General features: G+C 34.1%; 1 pseudogene; it reads right to left on the bottom strand.

The window, feature by feature from the left end:
* Positions 1-21,093: 21,093 nt before the first annotated feature.
* LOC100915721 lies at positions 21,094-23,372 on the bottom strand (annotated as a pseudogene).
* Between the last annotated feature and the right edge of the window lie 275 nt (positions 23,373-23,647).

Raw genomic sequence — 23,647 nt, 5'->3', positions numbered from 1 at the left:
TTTTTTTTAATAATTGAAGATTGAAGTTAATACTAAATTTCAGTGAAGTTAGTGAAAATAAAGATACATTTTTCCCCTTATCTATCTAAATGTACATGCTCACTCAAATTTATCCCTAGGGGTTATAGTGGGAAGGTTAGATGGAAGATATTGTTTTCTCTATTACCAAAAAATTAACTGATACTGTTAGTGAAGTTGTGAACTGATATGGAGAATAATTTGGCACTGTGGCCAAAGGACTATAAAATTGTGCATAACCTTTAATCCAGCAATACCAAAATATCACTACTAGGTCTGTAAGCCCAGTGAAATTAAAAAAGGGGAAAATAAGGAAAAGAAATAGGAAGGAGGACTTATGTGTACAAACATATTTATAATAACTCTTTTGGTGGTGGTAAAGAACTGGAAACCAAGTGAATGCTCATTCACAGGGGAATGGCTGAAAAAGTTGTGATATATAATTATAATGGAATGCTATTGTGGTATTAGCTATGATGAAAAGGATGATTTCAGCAAAATCTGGAAAAATTTAGATATGTTGAAGTAAAAAGAAGTGAGCAAAACCAAGAGCACATTGGACATAGTTATAGCAACATTGTATAATGATCAACTATAAATGACCCAGTTATTTTCAGGAAGACACTGATTCAAGACTATTCCAAAGGACTTATGATAAAAAAAAAAAATTATCTGCAGCCAGAGAAAGAAGTGGGAGTTGGAATGCAAATGGAAACATAATATTTTTCATTTTATTTGGTATGTGTTTTTATTTTTGTCTTCTTTCACAACATGACTTATATGGAAATATATTTTGCATTTATTTTATATATATATATATATATATATAAAACCTATGTCAAACTGGTTATCATCTTAAGGGGAGAGAGAGAAAGACAAGAGATACAGAGAGAGAGAGAGACAGAGAATTCAGAACTCAAAAAAATTTTTTTTAAATGTTTAAATTTTTCTTTTAATATAATTGAGAAAAATTTGTTTTAAAAAAGAATTAATTGTGATGCAAAGATAAAAAGCTAGTCAAAACAAATTTGATAAAGACTTACAGTGCACCAAGCGTTATGCTATGCATATGACATTCTAATTGAGGAAGCCATAGTGAGTCATTCTATTGATGTTATAACTTTTCTTATTGTAGTTATATATATTGTCCTATTGGTTTTAATATGCTCCTCTTTTTTTCATTATAGATCATCCTAAATTTCTCTGAATTCCCTGTAAGCTATGACTTATTACATAATAATATTAAATTACATTCATATTATATTGTCTTTTTTAAAATCATTCTCTAATTGATGTATACATATTATCATTTCTTTTCTATAACACAAATTAAAACTATAAATGTTTTAGCTTTGTGTTTTACTTCCTTGACTTAAAACCCCACTGTTGGGGTTTCTGGGCAAGGAGATATGAGCACCTTAGTTATTTATCTTGTATAATTCCAAATGCTTATATTGAATGGAATAGACTTAAGTTCCATTAAAGCATGCCTTGCTTCACACAGATTTTCAACACTGCCTCTTTGAATCTTTTGTTTTATTTACCAATTTGTATTATTCTAAGATTTTAATTTTTAATTTTCCTAACAGGAACATATTGTTTCTTTAGAGATCTTTTAAAGAGGTTTTTTTTTTTTTTAATTTAATTAAATTCTTGATATCCTTTCATTATATTCTAAGAAATGGATTTTTGGGTTATATATATTTATATATGTATCAGTTCCCTAAATATCTTGAATATCAAATTTTATTGTTAAAAAAAGATACACTTTTCTCACACTATACTATTTCTTTTTGTTCTATTTTTATTAGTTTATTGCTTAATAAATACGAACAAATGATGAAATCCTTAACTCTTATGATAAACACATCGATAGAAAGCAAGAAGGGGCTTCAATATGTTGGAAGTCTATCTTGAGGAAAATTAGATATGGGTAAGAGGCACCACAGATGGATGGAAATAGATGGCTTATGAGGGAATACAAACATCAATAAGATCACAGATTTAGTTGAGCATTTTCATTATTTAAAAAAAAGGGTTCTCAGAGAAATATAATATTTAGAAAAATGAAGTTTTAGCTCCAAAAAAAAAGAAGGAAAAAAGGCATAACAGTAGAAAAAAATCTTGTAAAAAATAATCAGGAGATGCAATAAAGTTGTTTAAAATCACCTTTATAGCTTTCTTATAAGTATATTGGAACTCATTTTCTCTGGAAAATTATTTAAAGTATATAAAAAGAATTTAAATCTTTAATTTAATCTAATTTAAATATTCAATTTTAAAATGTAAAAACTATTTTTTTCTCATGCTTACTGGCAACTAGGGAGTAATTCCCTTCTCCACACCCACTTATTCCAGAGCATCAATTTCTTACATATTTAGGGATTATGTTGAGAAATGCAAATACAAATATACCCAGTCACAAAGCCTAATACCTGTCCAAGTTCTCAGAGACCAAATTAATCCATATGGTGGATTACCACTAAAAAGAAAACAGAGCTAGCTTATGAATTTACCAATTTAAATGTGCAAGAGGTTCATAGTAACAAAATATGGTGTTTTAGACTGTGAAAGAGATTGAGAGCAAGCCCTATTTCCAATTATAACTATAATAGGTAAACTCACCACGAGGATAACAACCTATTTAAGCTAGACTGGTAATAACAACCAATTAAGTTTGCATTAAGAAATGATTTCCACTATTGAGGATGGGAGGGCTTTTAATTATGAATTGTTTGAAAACATTAAAGAAAGATGTTGAATCAAAGCCTCCAAGTATTAGCTTTCATGAGTGCTAACTAGTTCTGCTCTTTCAAATACCAATTCCTGTCCTTAAATATCAAATCAATGAGACATGGAGTCAAATTGTTGTGTTAATTTGGATCTGGGAGATTAGCGTTATGTGTTCATATTATTTCTTCCCATAACCAGTTCATTATTTCTGATTAATTTTAATTAAGCCAACAAATGGCCTTTTATCTCTCCTTTTCCAGTAGCTATTCTAAGCTGTCTAACATTTGTTTGAATTTAGTTTTAATAAATACCTCCTGCTTAACCCCTATAGCAATAGCTTGAACCAGTGTGCTTGTAATGAAGATGTAGTATAGAAATAAAGAGGGAACTAAGACATTGGATAAAGAATCTTAAGTTTGTAAAAACTAAAGGTGTTTTCTTGGAATTTAGAATTCCATAGGCAGGTCCAGCGAAATAAAAGATGAATTCACAGTTGGCAATTTTAATAATTATGATCACAGGCAAAGTTTCTTAAATTATCCACTGGATTCCCATTGTAATCAAGTTCTATAACATCAGTGTGTATTAGCATGACCATTTTCAAAAGCACATATCCATTCTAATTGTCATATTTTCATTCATCCAGACAGTCATTCAACAAGCAATTATTAATCACTTAATATGTGTTAGGAATTGTTGCAGCTATAAGGTTTAGTGGATAGAGAGCTGGACCTGGAGTCAGTAAAATCTGAGTTTAAACCTGTCCTCAGACTTTTATGAATCTGACCAAGTCATTCTGATTCAGTTTCTCAACTATAAAATGGAGATAATAGCAAAACTTACCTCACAGAGTTGTTATGATGATCAACTAAAACATTTGTTTAAAAAAAAAAAGTGCTCAGTGCAATGCCTGACAGATAAAAGATGCTACATAAATGTTTATTCCCCTTATAAGCAATGGGGATATAAATATAAGCAAACAAAAAGACAGCATCTGCTTTTAATGAACTTACATTCTAATGGAGGAATACAACACATAGAACAAAACTAAAAGGGGGAGAAAAATAAAGATGATGATAGAGAAAATCTACAAGAGAGACAGGATTGCATCCTGAATAGGAATGAATATATGAATGGTCTAGTTGCACGCTCTAAAATAGAAATTCTGAAAAGAACCATTCAAACAAAGGGAGGAACTGCAAGTGGTAGAAGGTATTTTTAATATCATTAAAGCTATTTATTTAAAATAATCCTTGAAGAGGTAAAAGATATTCCAATCTAATTAAATACATATTAGGTATCTACTAGATACTGGTTATACTAAGATAGAATTAAAACAGAGCTCACCCTGAAATTTATAATTTAAAGTTCTTCAAAATATATCTGCTCTTATTCCCTCCAAAGTTAGATTCACTAGTTTATGATTATTGAATTTCTTCCTGGATTTCCTATACAATAATTCTAGACTATTTCTTTCCATGTAATTAATCAATCAGCTAGCATTTATTAATAATAGAAGAAACAGCTTTTCATTGATGCAAAATTGTTATTATAAATTTACTTTGAAATAAAAATTTTCCTCATATTAATTTTCTTTCCCTTATCAATTAAAATATGTATTGTCAATTGGCACAGCTTGATACTTCAAAATGTTCTTAAATTATACCATATATAAATATAACTGCTTGCTAATTATTTTTGAAAATTTCTAGTCTTTTAAAATTCATTGCATCCGTTGAAACAAATAGAATGAAAACTGAATATTCAATCTCAGTGAAAACTCAGGGGATCCATTGTGATCATAAAATCCTCAAATTTGAAAAAGACCTTTGAATTCATCTAGTATAACTTGTCCTGGAATAGAAATGTTTCTAAAATATCCCTAGCTTCTAATTCAAGATTTCCAGAGACTGGGAGCTCAAAGAAATACGTTGCAATTTTAAATAGTTGTAGTTATGACTGTTAATGTGTCAGTATTGTACTAAATATTGGGGATACAAAAAAAAAAGCTTAGTTCATGCTCTCTAGGCACTTACAATATAATGGGGGTGGGGGAGGAGAAAACACAGGAATTAGGCAGGTATCAGGGGTAAAGAGGAGAGAATGTAAAATTTAGATTATTAATTAATAATTAAAAATTTTAGTAAGTCACTGGAATCAGTACTTATGAATTAGAATGGGATTTAATTGTATGGGCCTTAATAGTAGAAGTTGTAAGAGTTTAATTTCCTTTTTTCTCTGGGCCATCGCAGTTTCTCAATCTGTTTTATGAAAGAAGGAGCAATGTTGGTAGATGGTGAGGGTTGGGGTGGAGATAAATCCATCTAATCATGAGATGTTTTCCTACCACTAGACCACTCTGTATTGGGAGTTCCCCTGACAAGGGACTTTTCAGAGTATGTTGTTTAGCTCTGTGTTTTCCCCATTACCATGGGTCTTGGAGATCCCCTCCTCTGAGTAAGAACAAATATTAATCTGACATTTACCTCTGTTTTAGACCAGGTACTTTTTCAACATGAAAATATTTTTGGCACTTTATATAATCTATCTTTTCACTGTATTAAATTTAAAAAAAAAAAAAAGACTGCTTTGGCTGTTAGAGATATCCTTGATTCCCAGGAAATTGCATCTCAATTTATTTTTTAATTGCTAGTCTTACTAATAAAATGCACTCAGACTTTTGTGCCTCAGTTTCTCTTTACTACAGATCCATCACATCAGAGTATATCTAGTTCCTTGGAATTGAAACCAGGTAGAATAATAGATAAGAATTGGGAGTGGGCTGAGGGTCCAGTTTCTGTCCTCTATAAAGGAAGATATAGGGAAAGATTTGATATTCTGCCCTCTAATCCTCTAATCAATGTGGGGAGCAGGTTGAAGGAAGAAGTTTTAACCAAGATTTGAATAATGATGAGATTAGAATTGATAAATTTATCCTGGGAGGAGCATCTTGTTCTTAAAAAAGTTAAAACCAGGCAGACCAGAAGATCCAAAAATGAAGTTTTCTGGAGAAAGCCTCAGAAACTGAAAATTCCTGGTTTTGAGATGTAAAATAGGAAAGATGAAGGAGAGAGCACTGAGAATGATCTCAGGAGTATTTGTAAGAGGCTTGAAAAATAAAGCCAGGGTAGAAATAATCACAATGGAGAATGTAAAGAACTATCAATTAGAAAAGAATGAAAGGGTTGTCCTGAGGGAGTGAGGACCTATTTGAGATTAGATGGCATATTTCTCCTAACCAAGACAACTGAATTATATGCTTTCCTCTATACTTTCATAAACCAGGTATAGTAGAACAATATAATGTTAAGATTTAGTAATGTAGAAAATTTTGTAAGACAAGATTGTAAGGAATTGTGGAGAGAAAAATATAATGCAATGGTCTTAAACAGATGAATTTTGTGCTCCTAGAGAACAAAGAACTGTTTTTGACCTTCTTGTGTCCCCCAAAGCTAAACATGGCAGATGAATATAGTAGGTGCTTGATTTAAAATTGAATGCTTGATTTTAAAAATATATATGGAATTTATCTGAGAATAAATCCATACAACATTTAAAATAATTAAAGAGACCTAATTATAAAGGATGGAATTTCTTTCTAATTGTTGGTCTTTTGGATTAGGGAACTAAACTCTGAGTGTTTGACTCAGGAAACTTGGGATTTCACTCTGAAATTGTTACTAATTAACTATATATAATCTGCTATAATATAATGAATACAAAATGAAGTATGACTATAGCTTCTTGGTAAACCAGGATCTATCTCCCTACCCATCAATTTGGATTGTGCTTGTTTTTTGATGTCCTAAACCTCTTAGATGGCAATTAGGAAAGTGTGTGTGTGTGTGTGTGTGTGTGAGAGAGAGAGTTTTTTCCCCAAATACTGAGGACTTCTGGATATCTTTTATACCTTAAATGTGCTTGATGAATCAGCATCAAACTCTCTGACAAAGAGAAACTGTCATTAATATGAATTGAGATTCAGCAGCCCAGTCCATATTAGTCTAAACAATTGGAAAAGTATGTCACCGGGATGACACTCCTCTGATCATTCCCCATTATCCTTGGTAATTAAATTACCTCTAAATTTTGTCTTCAATGCCTCACCACCATCATATAGCAATGAGACTGGGTTCTCATTTTTTTTTTTCAAAGAGAGGAAAACACTATATTTTTTGTTTGAGGCCCACACTAGATTAATGAGTTCATCTCTAAGGGAACATTATGTCCATCAGGTAATTGAGTTTTTTTGTTTTTTGTTTGTTTCTTTTCTTTTGTTGTTTTTTACTTCAAAAAAACATATGAAAATTTTCTACATGGTAGGTTATGGAATATCTACATCAAGAAGTGATATTCACTTTGAGCTAATCATAGCTCTTTGAAGCATTCACATATGATTTTATGATTAAAAATGTATATAGGATAGAGGTATTGCCAAAAATTTCAATATGGAATCAATATTTTAACCTTATACTTGAATACTCTGGTAGAAAGAAGATGTTTAGGTAGAAATGAAGAATCCATATCAACACTTAAGATTTGGGAGTATTGCTTTAATAAATTATATAAATTCTAAAAATGAATGTCTAAAATTAAGGAGCCTAATTTAATTAATACAGAACAATAGTATTTTGAGTTTATGGGATTTAAGCTCCAGAAATATGGAAAAGCATACATAGATAGAGAAAAATAAAATAAAACAAAACAAAACAAAAGTTTTGCTATTTCCTTTTAGTAAAGAGTAGATTGTCACTTCCTTAATGCAAAGCAATTGACAAGAGTATACATGTCTTTCATTATTATTCTTCCTCAGTAACTCCATCCCATTCTTTAACTACCTTCATATATAACTAATTCTGATTACATGTAATTAACATTTATCAAATCCATAAAAAATTCCCCTAAAACTTTTGGCAGGTAATTAGCAGAATGAATTGACTACTGAATTTCTTAATCATTTCTAGGTAGTTTTCTCATCTGTTTGTTTAGCTTGTGACTCCATGCAACTATGCCTACACTTCTTATGTCATGTTAAGTCTTGTCTGGTTCCTTGAAAGACGATATTAGAATACTCATAGTCATGATTCAGATGAATTAATATGCTTTCCCACACAATAAATTTGGGGCATGAACTCTGAAGTGATGTACATGCTGTCAGAATCTTTAATTCTTAATGGATATAAAACGATTAAATGTTAGGCCATTTATTTTTCTATCTCATTTATGCTGTTGAATAGTAAGTAATATATTCCTTATCTTTTAACATTTCTTGCAGGCAACTTTTACAATTCATACACATTTAACAGCCTACTAAACTATTATTCACAGTACTCTTGAATGTAGTTCAAGTTTCCCATCTGCCTGCCCAGCAGCTATTCAGTTTCTTGAACATGTCGGAGCTTGTTTGGATTTCTGCAGATAATTTCTCTGGAAGTTAAAGTGAGTTCTTTTTTAAGATTCAATATAGATAACCATACAATATTTTATGGGAAATTAATTTCTCATTTAATGTGTTTGATGGAACTCAATGGCATATTTTGGGCATTGTACCAAGCTCAATAATGCACAGCAATCAGAATGAAAGACTGGTACTCAAAAACCTCAAATTCCAGGATTAGTATAGTTTGTGAGTGATTAGTGCTAATGAGAAAAATCTCATCTATGAGCAGAGAGATATATAGATGCAAATAGCCAAATACTTCTCACCTACCCATCTTAAATTTATTCTGCCCAAACATGATGCATTACAAACTGTATAAGGTTAAAATCAAACAACTGGAAAAAAATTAAGTTTATTTCAAGTTATTCATGTTTTGTTTTTTTTTTAATTGTTGTTGTTGTTGTTGTTGTTTTCTATAGAGAATATGATAGTGATACTAACATCTTTTCCAGGATCTTATTTTAGCCATACTGAAGCAAATCAGGATTTAACAGTGAGATTTTATTAAAGAAAAAATAAATATAATATATTTTTGCCTGCCTATATTTTGCCCTGTAGTTATTTTTTATTAAGAATTACAATTGCCATGCAGGTGATGTCATCAATAAGATGGAAGACTAGATTTTTTTCTTTTTTCTTTTCAATCCTTATCACCACCTCTGGAATCTCTCTCCAAAATAGAAATTGTGTACAAGACAAAGCACTACAGTTGCTTCCATGATTTAGACTCCAAAAACCCTAATGAAATAATGATCCTATGAACTAACAACAGAGAAAGTTTATAATCTCTAATCACTGTCATTCACTCAGTATTCTCTCCCTCAATAGCTACCACATATTAATACTGCTCAAGCTAAGTTTATTTTGCCTCCTATCCTTCTCCCAGTGTCATGGAAAACCAAAAGACAGAAGCATTTCCTAAGTGAGATAATAGATTGACAGTGCTCAGTGCTTCAATAGAATTGAGCTAATAGAATTGCTAAAATAGCATAACTTCAGTGGCACTCCACTAAATGTGGATTGGGTCTGTTCCCCAAATTTACTTCAGGCAAAGATGAAAGGTGAAAAATGATGAAACATTATTTGCCCAGAACAGCAGGTTTAAGGCCTAGCCCCCAGTGAAGAGAGAAAGAGAGAGAGAGAGAGAGAGAGAGAGAGAGACAGAAAGACAGAGAGACAGAGAGACAGAGAGAAAGAGAGACAGAGACAGAGAGACAGAGACAGATATTATGGATAATCACATAATTGCATAATATATAGGGGGAGTGGGTAATGAATTTATTTTAGGGAAAAGAAATTCAGCTAAGCTTTTGAGCAACAAAGAAGATGTTAATTAAAAAAAACAGAATATGGCCTCCAGATTATCTAAGTGAGTCCACACATGTTGACAAAAGAAAATGAATCAACATTTAAAGATTGAGGGAGAGAATGCTGTGTATTCTGATGAGAGTATGGAACCACAAAAGGATATCCCTGAATGATTTAAAAGGGAAATGAAAACTGAAAGTAAAATTTATGATCTAGACAACAGAAATAACTGGCAGAATAGGAAAAAGTAGAAATAATGAAATTTGCAGTGGAAATTCTTACAAAAGAAACAAAAGAAAGGCTAACTGATTAGGAATGGAAATAGACAAAAGTGAAAGACAATCTGGAAGGAGGGAAGCAAAAAGTAATAACAGTGAAAGAAAACATCATCACTATACATGCAAAACATTGTTCCCAAAGATTGGATACTATGAAATAACAAGTAAAACTCCACTTCCAAAAGCTATTAGTACAGCACTCTCTCTTCATTGTTGGAAATGAATGCCTGCCCTACCTGTGGAGTAGGACAAAGTGGGGGAAAATGAGAGTGCAAATTTCTTCAAGTGCTTTTGAGAACTTCCAATCACAAGATTTTATTGTAATTTGGACACTTCTGGATTGGGATGTGGGTATGGTAGGTGAATGGGTGGTTGTGTTTAAAAAAAAAAAAAAAAAACTCTTGGAAGACAAGAGAATTGGTAGTTTTTATTATGTCCCTATGTCCAGCTTAATACAAAGAAGACTGAATGAGAAACTTCCCACGTGTGAGATCCATAAGTTTCTCTCTTTTATGGGAAGGCTTCTTCAATTCATATTGTCTTGTATACCCACGTATGCCTTCTCTTATTTCTGTTTGTGATAAATAGATTTCTTGGTTAATTGCTATGTGTAGATTCATTTTGGAACTGATATTCAGTGGGAAAGCTGTCAAGGCTTAGATATAGAGGTTGGGATCCTACTTCACCTCAACAATAAAATAGTAATCAGAAGTTAGCTTGAACCTGAAAACCACATATCCTAAACTTACAATATTTAAGTGAGTAGATATAATTCTAGCCTGGTAGCCTTTCTCTCTGAAAAGAACAATGGCAACCTCTGGCCCCCTCTTTCTTGTCTCCCTCTCTGGTGGAAATTAAAATCTCTCTTGGCTGGAGTGGCAGGGAGAAGAAGCTAGAAATGCCTATTCTGTCTCCCTTCAAGTCCTACAGCACCATCCTCATGCTTCATGTGTGATATAGGATCTTTTAGCATATGGAGTCACTCTCATAAAGATTATATAAATTTACTAGAACAACTTGACTAGTCTCAAAAACATAATTCAAGAAATGCAAGAAAATTGCCTACACCTTCAGACTGCAGGAAACAATGCAAATAGAGAAGAGATTTCATTGCAAAAGAGCAAATATATATATATATATATATATATATATATATATATATATATATATATATATATCATGAACAGGGTAAGGGCCAATAGTGTATTTAGTTAGGAATTTGGGAAACTTCTTTTTTTAAGCAAAGGGCAATAAATTTTCTCTTACTTTTAGGGACGAGAAATAACAGGAAAAAAAAGGGTCAAGTTATAAAATTTTTAAGGCAATAATATATTGATTATTTAGAAGAGGAATCTCAAACTAGATGGCTTAAAAGTTTTAGTCTTATAACAAATATCCAGGCTGAAAGCATGTAAACAATGAACCAAAGAACAGAAGTCTAATATAGATGGAGAGGGAAAATAAATAATGAAGAGAAAGAGGGAAAGAAATGCTTTTTTAGGAACAGAAAATGATTTTTTTCTCCAAAAAAGCTAATGAACAAAAAGTTGAAGGGGAGAGTTAAGAAAAATATATATTATGTGACAAATGAATCTGAAAAAACAGGAGTTGCAATCATGCTACATAACAATTCCCCATCCCCTATAAATCTTGGGGTGGGGAGTGTTCTCCAATGTCAATCTGTTTTTGTGTGATTTTTATTTTCAAAATTATATTTTTATATATTCGTTCATGGTTTTGTATATTTTTGGTACATACATTGATATTTTCTGTAACAATTGTGACTTTTCTATATTTATCTTTTCATGGAAAACGTGGTTGAATATCCACTCAAAGAAGATAACTTACTGAGCATGTACTCAATACCTTATTTGATAGGCATATTTTGAACTTTGTTAATATTTTATTACCTCACTTGACTTACATCTTGAAACTGCTATAGCTTATGGGCAAGACAGTTCTCTCTCAGGAATATAATTACAACTTTAAAAAAGAAAAAGGAAACACACATTCATAGATTGGCATTTGCTAGTTGTTTTGAGTTCAGATGACCTTTTAAATGTGTGCTTAGAAGGATTTACAAAGTGCCAAATCCTGAAATGATAAGAACAATAGTTCCATGGTCTCCCACACATTTTATATCAAAATCCCAGCCCAGCAGTTATGGGATTTTTTTTTTTTTAAAACTTCAGGCACCTGGGTTAACACTTAATTATCTCCTCATTGAAAAGAATGGGAAGGTTATCATAATAACTGATGGGAAAAGTCAACTAAAAGAATGGGTGTAGTGAAAAGCAGGCTTGTAGGTTTCAGACTCCTTCCAGTGATTGTGACTGTTGGCTTGGTAACTTACATCTTCATTTCCATGGGGGTTTTAACAGATTCTTTACTGCAGAATGCCAACAGCAAGGTTAACACAAGAAGCACTGGAATTTGAGAATATTTTAAAGAACAAAGATATATCAATTTATATAGCACATTTATATCTTCAATACAAAAGGTAAATAATAGTAATAATAATTAGAAAAGGATGAAAAATTTTACATCAAAATAAAAATTGTAACACTTTGCATCAATTGGAGTCCTTTGTCCTGGTACTAATCAAAAATGGCACATGCTACTGAATGTCAGTATCAGAGAGAAGAAAATAAGAGGTAAAGAAAGGGAAGTAGGAGAATAAAAAGAATGAGAAAATAAAAATACAAAGAAAATATAAAAAGAGAAATAGAAGAATAGGAAAGGTTAGAAGTGATAGAATACCTACTATGAACAATAGTAACAAAATTGCATATCTTTGGTACAAGTTTAACATTCATATTTTATTTCCTAAGTCATCTGGGTTGAGTCTCAGCTGTCTTCTAACTATTCACATATGAGAGTTTAACAATTGTACCTAAACAAATTGTCCAGATGAATAAATTGTTCGGTGGAGGCAAGCAAAGTGATTTGTATTTAGAGAGGGAGTATGGTATACTGAAAAAAAAAAAAAAAAAAAAAGTGGATTTAGAATCAGGAGAATGTAGTTTCAAAAACACTATTTTGACCCTAGCTGTGTTGACTTGGTACCTATAGCTTCTCTAGGCTTTAGATTTCACTGAGAAGGTTGTCAGTATAAAAAGGTGGTTGAACCTCCATAGTTCTTTTTTTGCTTTAATATTTTATGATTTTAATGCAGATTTGAACACCAAAGTCCTTCTAAAGCTAAATAGTGGGATATGTGTTCTTAGAAACTAAGAAATGTTCAAGAAATAATGTAACCAACACTTATTAAGAATCTAATATTTGGGACAGGTAGGTGGTGCAGTTGATAGAGCACCAGCCCTGAAGTCAGGAGGATCTGAGTTCAAATGTGATCTCACACATTTAATACTTCTTAGCTGTGTGACCCTAGACAAGTCATTTAATCCCAATTGCCTCAGGAAAAAAGAGAGAGAGAGAGAGAGAGAGAGAGAGAGAGAGAAAGAAAGAGAGAGAGAGAGAGAGAGAGAATATCTAGTATTTGTCAGCTACTGTGCTGAAATTCTGCTATAAAATGAAATGAAATATTATTTGAATAAAAGCATTTTTCTCATAACATTCACTCCCTCTCTGCCACTGCCCCACAGGAAAACAAAAGAACTGTCTCCAATTATTTTTATTATTATTTTATATACTCAAACATGTTTTAAGATTATATAATTAGTATCATTCATTCAATCAACAATTGTTTATTAAATACCTACAATAACTACCATGTTAAAGATAGATGCCAGATAAAACTAGATAAAGTGCTAGATGTTAAGGGGTAAAAAGAAAAAAAAAAGAGGAATCACCGACTTCAGAGTGCTTATAGTCCAACAGTAAAGGTATAAGGATATAAGTATTAACAAATATAGTGAGGCTTTGGATTTAAGTTTCCCTATCCATATTCACTAGCAAGTTAATTTCCCATAGCAAGGTTTTATGTCTTGCTCTGATCTGGAGGTGCTATTGAGGTTATACTGAGGTATATGAAGTATTCAGGGTGGGCTAGTCCTGCCGGTGTGAGGGCTTGCCAAACCCTTATTGGAGCTGCTCATCTACCTTTGGTGTCAAATTCTCATCTATGGCTCCAAGAAGCTGTGGTGTGCATAGCAGCTAAGTCCTGGGAAAAAACAATCTTAGTGATTGGATACTGATTGCTGCTGCCAGCACTTCAGCCTAAACCTGCCCCCGAACTGAGCCCCACAGAAATCATTAATCATGGGTCTCACCAGAACAATAAGCAGGCCACATATTCTATAACCACATCACCACTTTAACAGATGATGGTTACCACAAAACATAACACAGAAGTCAGCCAATAAGTAGCACCAATAGGATGCAGAACAGGACATTGGACTGCAAACCTCAATAAACTTTCCCCTGACTGGGCACCTGCGCAATTCCCCTTCTTAGCTGTCCTTGCATGAACTTATGCTAGTTATAATATCATTACCATTCATTAATACCCTCCTAGGTGGGCTTTTCTGTGTGCATTCTGGGAAACCATAAGCACTGCTTCAACCAAGGCTTTAAAACCTCCCCATTTTGAAAACTTCTTTAACCTCAAAATTTACATATCTTGTGATGTAAGCAGCACCATTTATGTTATAGAAATTCTTGTTTTGCTTTGTTGGGTTGCTGACTCCTTTAGTGAGCTTGGCCCACCCACTGAGTACCAAAATTTCATTAAAATGACTTTGCTTGGGTTGGAAACTGTCTGAGCCTGACTTCTTTCAGAGGTATTTACTAATACATAAAAGCTCAACATTAGCAAATGGACTTAAGCAGGCTGAGGATCATTGATGGGCCTCAAGCTGCAGGCACTGCAGGAAACTTAGAGTCTGGTCAGAATTGATGTCGGGGGTCCTCAAACTAGCCAGCCGGCCAGATGCAGCAGCTGAGGATGTTTATCTCCCTCACCCAGGGCTATGAAGTTTCTTTATTTAAAGGCCCACAAAACAAAGTTTTTGTCTTTACTATAGTCCGATCCTCCAACAGTCTGAGGGACAGTGAACTGGCCCCCCCATTTAAAAAGTTTGAGGACCCCTGTATGCCAAGGTCATCCATTGCACTGTAGGTCATCATCAGTTAATGCACAAGACATCAAAGTTCTGTTATGTCATTGGTCCTCTTCAAAAACTAAGAACAAGCAACAATCATTGAGAGATTGAAGGGTATATTCCTCATTCTATTGGCTTGACCCCCAGTTCCAGTATGTATTCCTCAGTATCAAGCACCATGATTGGTAACTCAGTATCATTATTATTATTATTAAAGCTTTTTATTTATAAAACATAGGCATGGATAATTTTTCAATATTCACCCTTGCAAAACCTTGGGTTCCAAATTTTTCTCTCCTTCCCCCCACCCCCTCCTCTAGATGGCAGGTAATCCAATACATATTAAATATGTGAAAATATATGTTAAATCCAATATATGCATACATATTTATAGTTATCTTGCTGCACAAGAAAAATTGGATCAAGAAGGAAAAAATAAACTGAAAAAGAAAACAAAATGCAAGCAAACAACAGAAAGAGTGAAAATGCTGTGTTGTGGTCCCTACAGTCCTCTCTCTGGTGTAGATGGCTCTCTTCATCATAAGATTGTTGGAACTGTCCTGAATCATCTCAATGTTGAAAAGAGCCATGTCCATCAGAATTGATCATCATATAGTCTTTTGTTGCCATGTATAATGACGTCCTGGTTCTGCTCATTTCACTAAGCATCAGTTCATGTAAGTCTCTCCAGGCTTCTCTAAAATCATCCTGCTGATCATTTCTTATATGACAATAACATCCCATAACATCCATCTACATAACTTATTCAGCTATTCTCCAATGGATGGGCATCCACTCAGTTTCCAGTTTCTTGACACTATAAAAAGGGCTTCCACAAACATTTCTGCACATGTGGGTCCCTTTCCTTCCTTTAATATCTTTAATATCTCTTTGAGATACAAGCCTAGTAGAACACTGCTGGGTCAATGTGTAAGCATAGTTTGATAACTTTTTGAGCATAGTAACTCAGTATTATTAACCCATTAACATCAATTAGGTTTTACAAAGGAATACTTATTGAAAATAATAACAAGAAGTATTTCAACTACTACTCTCAGCGCCACCCCCACCCCATCTCTTATCACCTTAGTCCCTAGGAAAAGAGGATTCCAACTTAAAACGGTTTCTAAAAAAGTATTTATCTTACTAAATTCATTTCCTAATGCAGCACAACTGAGGGACAAGTTGTTCTCTCTTGTATGTTCAATACACTGCTGTTCTGGGTCAAACAGCTCCCTGAGTGCTTGCTTCACTTTACGAAGCTTGACTGCTGGCAAATTATTACATGTCTGCCTGTCCTGTACATTAGTCATCTTGCTCTTCTGACCTTTAGAAGCTGATAGAGATACAGCCTAGTCCATTCCATCACCAATACTCCTTCATCTAAGTTGAAAAAGAATAGACATACAGGGACAGAAGCAAAACCAGGGCCATATGCTGATAGTTGTATGTTTGTTATCAAAGGGAGAAAGGTCACAGGAGCTAAGTCTCTTTTCCTTTCCACAAGCTTACAATAGCCCTTGCCTCTTCTCTTTAAAGCAGTCAAGCAGGAAAAAGAACAAGACTGAATCATTGGGGATGTTTTGTTCAGTTCTGGCAGAAAAGCTCCATGAAAAACTTCTCTTTACCATGTGTTAAATGGTCTTGAAACAATCACGAAATACTACATGAAAGACTGTATCAGATCAAATTTAATATTTATCCATACAGGGGCTTGGTTCTCATTGCCTAATCCCCTATTACACAAAATATAAATAAATATATACACATTGGTAATTATTAATGGGGTGGAAGATGCTATTACCAGACAGAATTATAAAAGACTTATTGAAACTGATGTTGTAGCTGAGTTTTGAGAAAAAAAATCTGAAAGGCAAGATGCGAAGAGAACATTCCAAGCATAAGAAGATTCAGTATAGAGAGATATTCAATGTAGGGTCATGTGCAAAAAACAAGACAGACAATCTGGCTGGAACACAGTGTAGAAAGGCAAAGTGATCTAGCAACAAGAATTACATGTGAGAACTTGAAGAGACCTTAAAGGTTATGTGCTATAATCCTTACATTTTAGAAATGAGAAAACTGAAGCTTAAGGGGGGTAAATTGGCATCATATAAGTAGCAAGTACAGAAGTAAGATTTAAATCTAGATCCTTCGTCTCCAAATCCAGGATTATCTCTACAATGTTCTGGTTTCAGACAATAGATTAAAAAAATGAGTAAGGAAGAGGCATTCCTCTAAAAATTACTATTTTGTTCTTGAGCTATAACTAGCTAGAAGATGATAATGATGAGAGTTAATAAAGAAGTTCAGATAAATATAAATAAAATACATTTAAGATCTGTGAGTTCGTGTTTAGAAACTTGAGGCTGACTTCTTCATTTATGCCTTAACAGATAATTTCTAAACAGTAAATTGAGGCACGTAGCACAGGCTGTTTGTCTTATTAGAACAAATTATTAGAAAGGTTAAAGCTGAATCCAGATTTTTTTCACTCTAATCCAAATGGTCTATCTCTACTCCTTTACATTGTCTCTTTATAGATCAATACATTCTGGTCATTTAAATTTGAAGCTTTATATGTTTATATGGGTAAAGAAAGTTGATGATAGTTTTATTAAAAAGAGTATGAAAATTCTGACCATGGGTTTTTACAAATGTTAAGTAATGAAATAGTAGGTACATTTTAACCCTGGTGTGGATTTGAATTAAAGGTTTGCTGAAGGCTAATTTTCTTCATTAGTTCTTTACAATGCAGAGTGTTCTTTTCCTATCCTCTTGTAAAATAGAGCTTTAAGATCTTCCTTATGGTAAATTTTGAAGAAATACAGCTTCCCACTGGCACTTGAAAAAGTTGTAAATGCTGCACAATGGTTTAGGAAATAGAACAATTGCAACACAGATGATTTGTTTCTCAAGAGATTTATTCACTAATCGACACTGCTGTTTGTCCGGTGTGGTGACAAGCTGAGGCAGAGATCTCCTCCTCACCTTCTCCAGGGTGCTTATTTTATTTAAGCGTTTACAAATGCAGTGCTGGGCATTTCCTACAGATTAATGATCACCTGGGAGGATTTGCACTTTGGTCCATTAACTCTAGCCAGTCATTAATTTCCATAAAATGCTCTACACTGAGGTTGTTATTGCTATTATCAACTGAAAATGAAAATATGGAGTAGGTGGACTGAGGGTTATTTACTCACCCCTCTGCCCATACACAAATGATGAAAATTCAGTTTGTATGGGTAAGATATTTCAAGGGGAAAAAAAATCCATCAAATAAGAGTCGATGACATTGTTAAAGCCTTATCTTTAGCATCCTACTTCCCTCACATCTAAGCAATGATGATCTCTGAATTGTAGTAGGTTAAAAGTCAACACTAAAAGCTGAAGGACTCCCACTGAATTAAAAGGCCTTGACCTAAGAAATGTCAGCCTAATGATTATGACTACCAATAACAGATTTAAAATCCCTTATTCATTCTCTTCATGCTTCTACAATCCATTTTTCAATACAATACAGAAGCTACTAAAACTCAAGTAATAAACATATAATGTTCAAAAGTAACTAATACAGACTAGGTGGCGAGGTGGACAGAGCTCCAGCCCTAAAGTCAGGAGGACCCAAGTTCAAATTTGACCTCAGACACTTAACACTTCCTGGCTATGTGATCTTGGGCAAGTAGCTTAACCACAATTGCCTCAGGGGGGAAAAGAGTAGCCAATTGCAAATAAATCACTAACTTTCCCAGACTATTCATTTTTATTTAGAATATCAATGTAAAAAACTTTTGATATAGCCATGATTTTTTTTTTTTTTCATTCCACTATTTCAGGGCAGCTGTGGCACAGCTGACCATTCTTGCTCTCTCAAGTTTCTTCTGATTCCAATCCTGCATACAATTACGAAAGTGAAATTCTTAAAGTAAGATGTCTGCCCTTTTCACTTCTCTGTTTAGGAAACTACAGTGAATCCCTCGTACCTCTAACATCCAATAAATACCAATTTTGCAATCTGGCTTTTAAAGTGTTTCACAATCAGGTTCCAAGTTACCTTTCCAAGCTTACTATACATTATTCCTCTTCCTGAGTTTGGCAGTCCAGTCAAATTCCCCTTTTTGCTGTTCTTCACAAAGGACATTTCTCACTTCTGTGTCCTTGTATAAGCTGCCTCCACCCCTGAGTAGAGTGCATTCCCTCCTTTTATACACCTCTTAAAATTCATTTATCCTTTTAAAGCTGATTGAATACATTAACTCCTAATAGAGCTCTTCTTCACTTCCCCCAGCTACAAGTGCTCTCAACTCCAATATTTTTAACTTTGTATTTTTTTTTTTAATGGAAAATGGGTTCAAGTTTATTCACCTTTCTTGTACTTTAATACACTGAAGTATAATTTTAAAGGTAAGATACCAAAGTACACCAAGGTTCTTAATTCAAAAATTCCTTTTGTTCTTTCTGAATTCTCAAATATGAATCAAACCTTGCTTTCTCCCTCAGACATCCTCCCAAATATCTTATGAATACACTAAAAAAAAAAAGGGAGATATCTGTAGCATTTAGTGCAAATGTCTCCATTAATAAATGAACAGGTGATTCAGTCTAATCATTTACAGCTTTAATTTATATGCGTATTTTTCTAAAGCATGTTTGGACCCATTTTCTATGATCCCCAACTTACACATTATTTTCTCTGGAAACATTTCTACTTGTTAGCTCTCTGTAAATCTTTTATATATTTTATTTTCCTTCACATACAAAATTTTCTATTTAATTAATGGTATTTCTGAAGATTGTTTAGATAGCTACTGGTAAATAATATTTCTTGTAGCTATTAATCTGAGGACATTCTGAAAATTATAGTATAATTTTGTATTTAAAAATATACTTTATATAATTCCATATGTGTACATGTTTCTTCCCCTTGGAGAAATTCCAATTTTATGGTAAAGACTGTTTTAGTGACTGGGCAGGTGTAAGATTTAATCAACTTAAGTTAATCAAGTTAAGAATCAACTGATTAAATCAATGACTTACACACAAAGGGGAGTGGCCCCTTTCTAATGGCTGCTCTTGGCTTTATTCACAACTAATACTGGGCTCAATCCCTTTAAACTTTTTTTGCCTTCCTTTTTTCATACCATTAGAAAATTTGGTTCATAGGTTCCTATATTTGAAACTGGAAAAGACTTAAGAGGACATTGAAACCAGAGAGAGAGAGAGAGAGAGAGAGAGGGAAACAGAGACAGAATGACAGATAGATAGAAACAAAGAGACTTTAAGAGGCTGTGACTTTTTCAAAGTCATGCAAATAGTAAACAGCAGAGCTAAAAGCCAAACTTTGGTTCTCTGATGCTTTCTTAACCAGTTTCTCAAAACCATATAATGATACATTTTTTTTGTCAATCAAAATCTAAAGACTTCATTTAACAAAGATACAGAAAAGTATCTTCCCACCTTTCTAGACATATTATGTAAATTAATTATCTTCTTATATAACAATAGTGAATTGAAGGTTCACTTGGAATTAGAAAGACCTTTATTCAAATGTTGCCTCTAAGGTAGGTATGTGACCAATCAAGATATTTAACTTCTAGTGCAATAGCTAATTCTTAACATTTTGAGTTATATAGTAAAGTCTATGGACTTCTTGGAATAATTTTTGTTCATATTCATAAATTTCAGTTAACACAGTGAAAACAAACCATTCTGTGTGTATAGACACATACACATATATTATGTGTGTGTGTGTGTGTGTGTGTGTTTATACACTCATTTTTTCCCCTTTCATCCCAGTTCATGGATCTAGTGAAACATATCCATGGATTTCTTGGAGTTCAGTGGACACAAGGTTAAGATTCTAGATCCAAGATAAGTTACAGGTGTTAATAAGCATCATTGGGGAGAATTTCCATACAAAACATACCCTTTACTGATGAAATCATAAATCATAATAGAAACAGTAATAGCAATATGATGGAAGTTTCTTATTTGTCTTAGTCAACATTTGTGAACTATTCTGTGATCAGTGCTTACAAGTATGTATTCATAAAAGATATATCTTTGAAAGCTACTTAGTATTTTTCCAAACATCAGGAAATGAGAGATGTACCTTGCTAAATTTTATCCTTTGAAATATCTGAAGTCTCTTAGTAAACCAGGGCACTAGCTTCTAGAAAAGGAATTGATTATCCTTCAATGTGTAGAAAAGGAGGAAAATCTAATAATTTTAAACAAATAACAAACACCTTCCTGAGAATAGATTTTGTTTAATAAAAACGTCAGTAAAATCTCTATAGTTATAGTTGGATGTTACCAAGTCAGCACTGGTCATTAATAGATTATGAACAATTTCACTCATAGTCAGGAAATCTATCATCTAAGTAATACTCTCAGAGGAACAGGGAAAACTTAACCTGTTCCAAAGTATAACCCCCATTGGCATTTTGAATGACCTGTAATTCCTACAGTGATGTTTTGGATCTTAGGATTTTGTGTGTTAAGAAATCTTTGTAAAAAACAAAAATAGATTGTGTTTGGAGGCAACAGATTAATCTATCATCAGTGACTAACATAATATTGGGTATTAGTTTAAGGTTTCTAAGGTAACAGTACCAGGGCAGGGAATCAGAGTTTTTTTATGAGAGGAAGTTGAAAGAAAGGTTCTGAAGTTTTATTTGGTATGGAGATATATGAAGAAAAATTGAAGAAGGGAATTCTGGGCACCAAGGGAGGGAGTGTACCTATAAGAGGGAGAAAGACACTGAAAAGAAAAGTAGAATAGATGATGAAAGAGAAACTGCTCATTTCAAAGTTTTACCTCAGGCTGTCATTGTCCCTAATCACCTCATTTTTCACCAATATGCAAGCAGGTAATGCAAAGGCCAATTGCCCCCTATTGATTCATGACCACCTAAAAACAGAACTTCTTCATGGGTTTAGGGGATGGGGAGCTCTGGCATGAAAATATAATAACATTAACTTTTAATGATGCAATGGAGTTCTTTGTATTTTTCATAGACATTGCCTTTTTTTTTTTTTTTTTACTACGTTTAAAATCATTTTATATTTTTAGTTCTTCCTCCCTCTCTCCTCTCCCTCCTCAACTTCCTTCCTTTGTTCCTTCCTTCTTCCTTCCTTCCTTCCTTCCTTCCTTCCATTTCTTTTGGACTCATTTATCTAATGAAGCATGGTCCCTTGATTCCAGGGCCCCCAGAGAGAAGAAAAAAGGGGACCTGAAGCATGTAGAGAATGGAAGAAGGCACAAAATACAGAATGATCCTGTGGGAGCAGCATATAGCACTTTACCTGACTTGTTAAAAGCATGAGACAAGAAGTTGAAGCATGTTATAGTATGAGACATATTTATAGGGATCCTGGTGGGCGGCATATTTCCAAGATTCCTGGAAGCATGTGGCTGGCATGTTAGAGCATATGATATGTTTATAGGAGTTCTGGGGAGGCAGCACAAGCAAATCAAAATGAGTATTTCCAAGATGCTAGGAAGTGTCGGGGAAAGCATGTGAATGGCACCTTCCAGAAGTGAGAAGATGGGGTTGGAGCTGAGGTGGGATCAAGGGCTTCTTAGTGTAACTGTATCAGAGGGTTTTGACAATAGGATCAACAAGAACTATAGGAGGTTAAGGGGGAAACTCTCTGGCAATCTCTCTACTGGTTGGGCATGGGGGTGACAACCAGTCACTTGGACGGACACGTCGGACTTAGGTGTACATGGTCAGTTGCAGCCACTCGTGGAGGTACACGTTGATTTCTTCTCTGTCATCTTTTTCCAGAGACTTGAAAGCTCGGAACATGGCGTCAAGGCGCAACAGGCAGCTGATAAAGCTTTCAAATTCCAAATTCCCATCTTCATTGGCGTATCGATTAATAATCACATCATATAGCTCTTGCCTGAGCTGGAAGCCCGCGGTGCCTAAGGCCTTGGGAAGATCCTGGCCGCGGATGATTTGGGTGCGGTCTCGGGAACGATCCTTGAAGATCACCAGCCATTTCTTTAGGTTGTTCCAAAGATACTTAAACTCTTCAAAGCCAATTTTACCGGTGGCATCGCTGTCCATGGAGGCCACCATCATCCGACAGTTGTGCAATCCCAACTCCATTGACCTGAAGTCAAGGCGTCGTTTCACAGCCTTGTTCAAGATCTCTAGGAGCTCAAAGGCGCTGACTTCCATTTTATCTCCCGACAACTTCACAAACTGCTTTCGGAACTGATGGGTCTCCTCATTTTCACTGGCCTTGATCTTGGAGAAGTGGAATTTAGGGGGCGGGGGCTCTGGCCTATACAAGACTGGGACTTTGTCACCAACAACTTTGACCGTTTTAGCTTTGGCAGTCCGGCCTGACCTGCCTGGCTTTTTTCTTTCCTCACTAGGGAACAGGAACATAGTGGCGGACACGTGGTCTCGACCTTGGCTTCAGCTTCTGCGGCTCCTTCCTGGCCTCTCCTTGCGCCTCTAAACAGTTTCAAATATGTGGATGGAATTCTAGAATGTTCTTCTCACTATTTCTTCTTGGTCTCCTTCACTGAATCGCCAACGGTTGCCATCTTACCCCGTAATACTGAATGTATGCTCCAAAGTGCAGATACATGGGAATTGAACTAAGAGATAATGGGATCAAGAGAAGGAAAGAGCAAAACAAAACAAATAAAAAGAAGAGGGATTAAACGGAAGAAGAAAACAATAAAATCAACAGTGTCAAATGCAGTAGGAGACATTTAGGTGGCATAATGGATAAATTGCTGTTCCCCTGTCAGAAATTACTGAGTTTAATTCTGGAGTCAGATA

This window comes from Sarcophilus harrisii, chromosome 2, assembly GCF_902635505.1.
Source record: "Sarcophilus harrisii chromosome 2, mSarHar1.11, whole genome shotgun sequence".
NCBI lineage: Eukaryota > Metazoa > Chordata > Mammalia > Dasyuromorphia > Dasyuridae > Sarcophilus > Sarcophilus harrisii.
The sequence above is the reverse complement of the archived record's forward strand: the minus strand, read 5'-3'. Positions and strand labels throughout refer to the sequence as shown.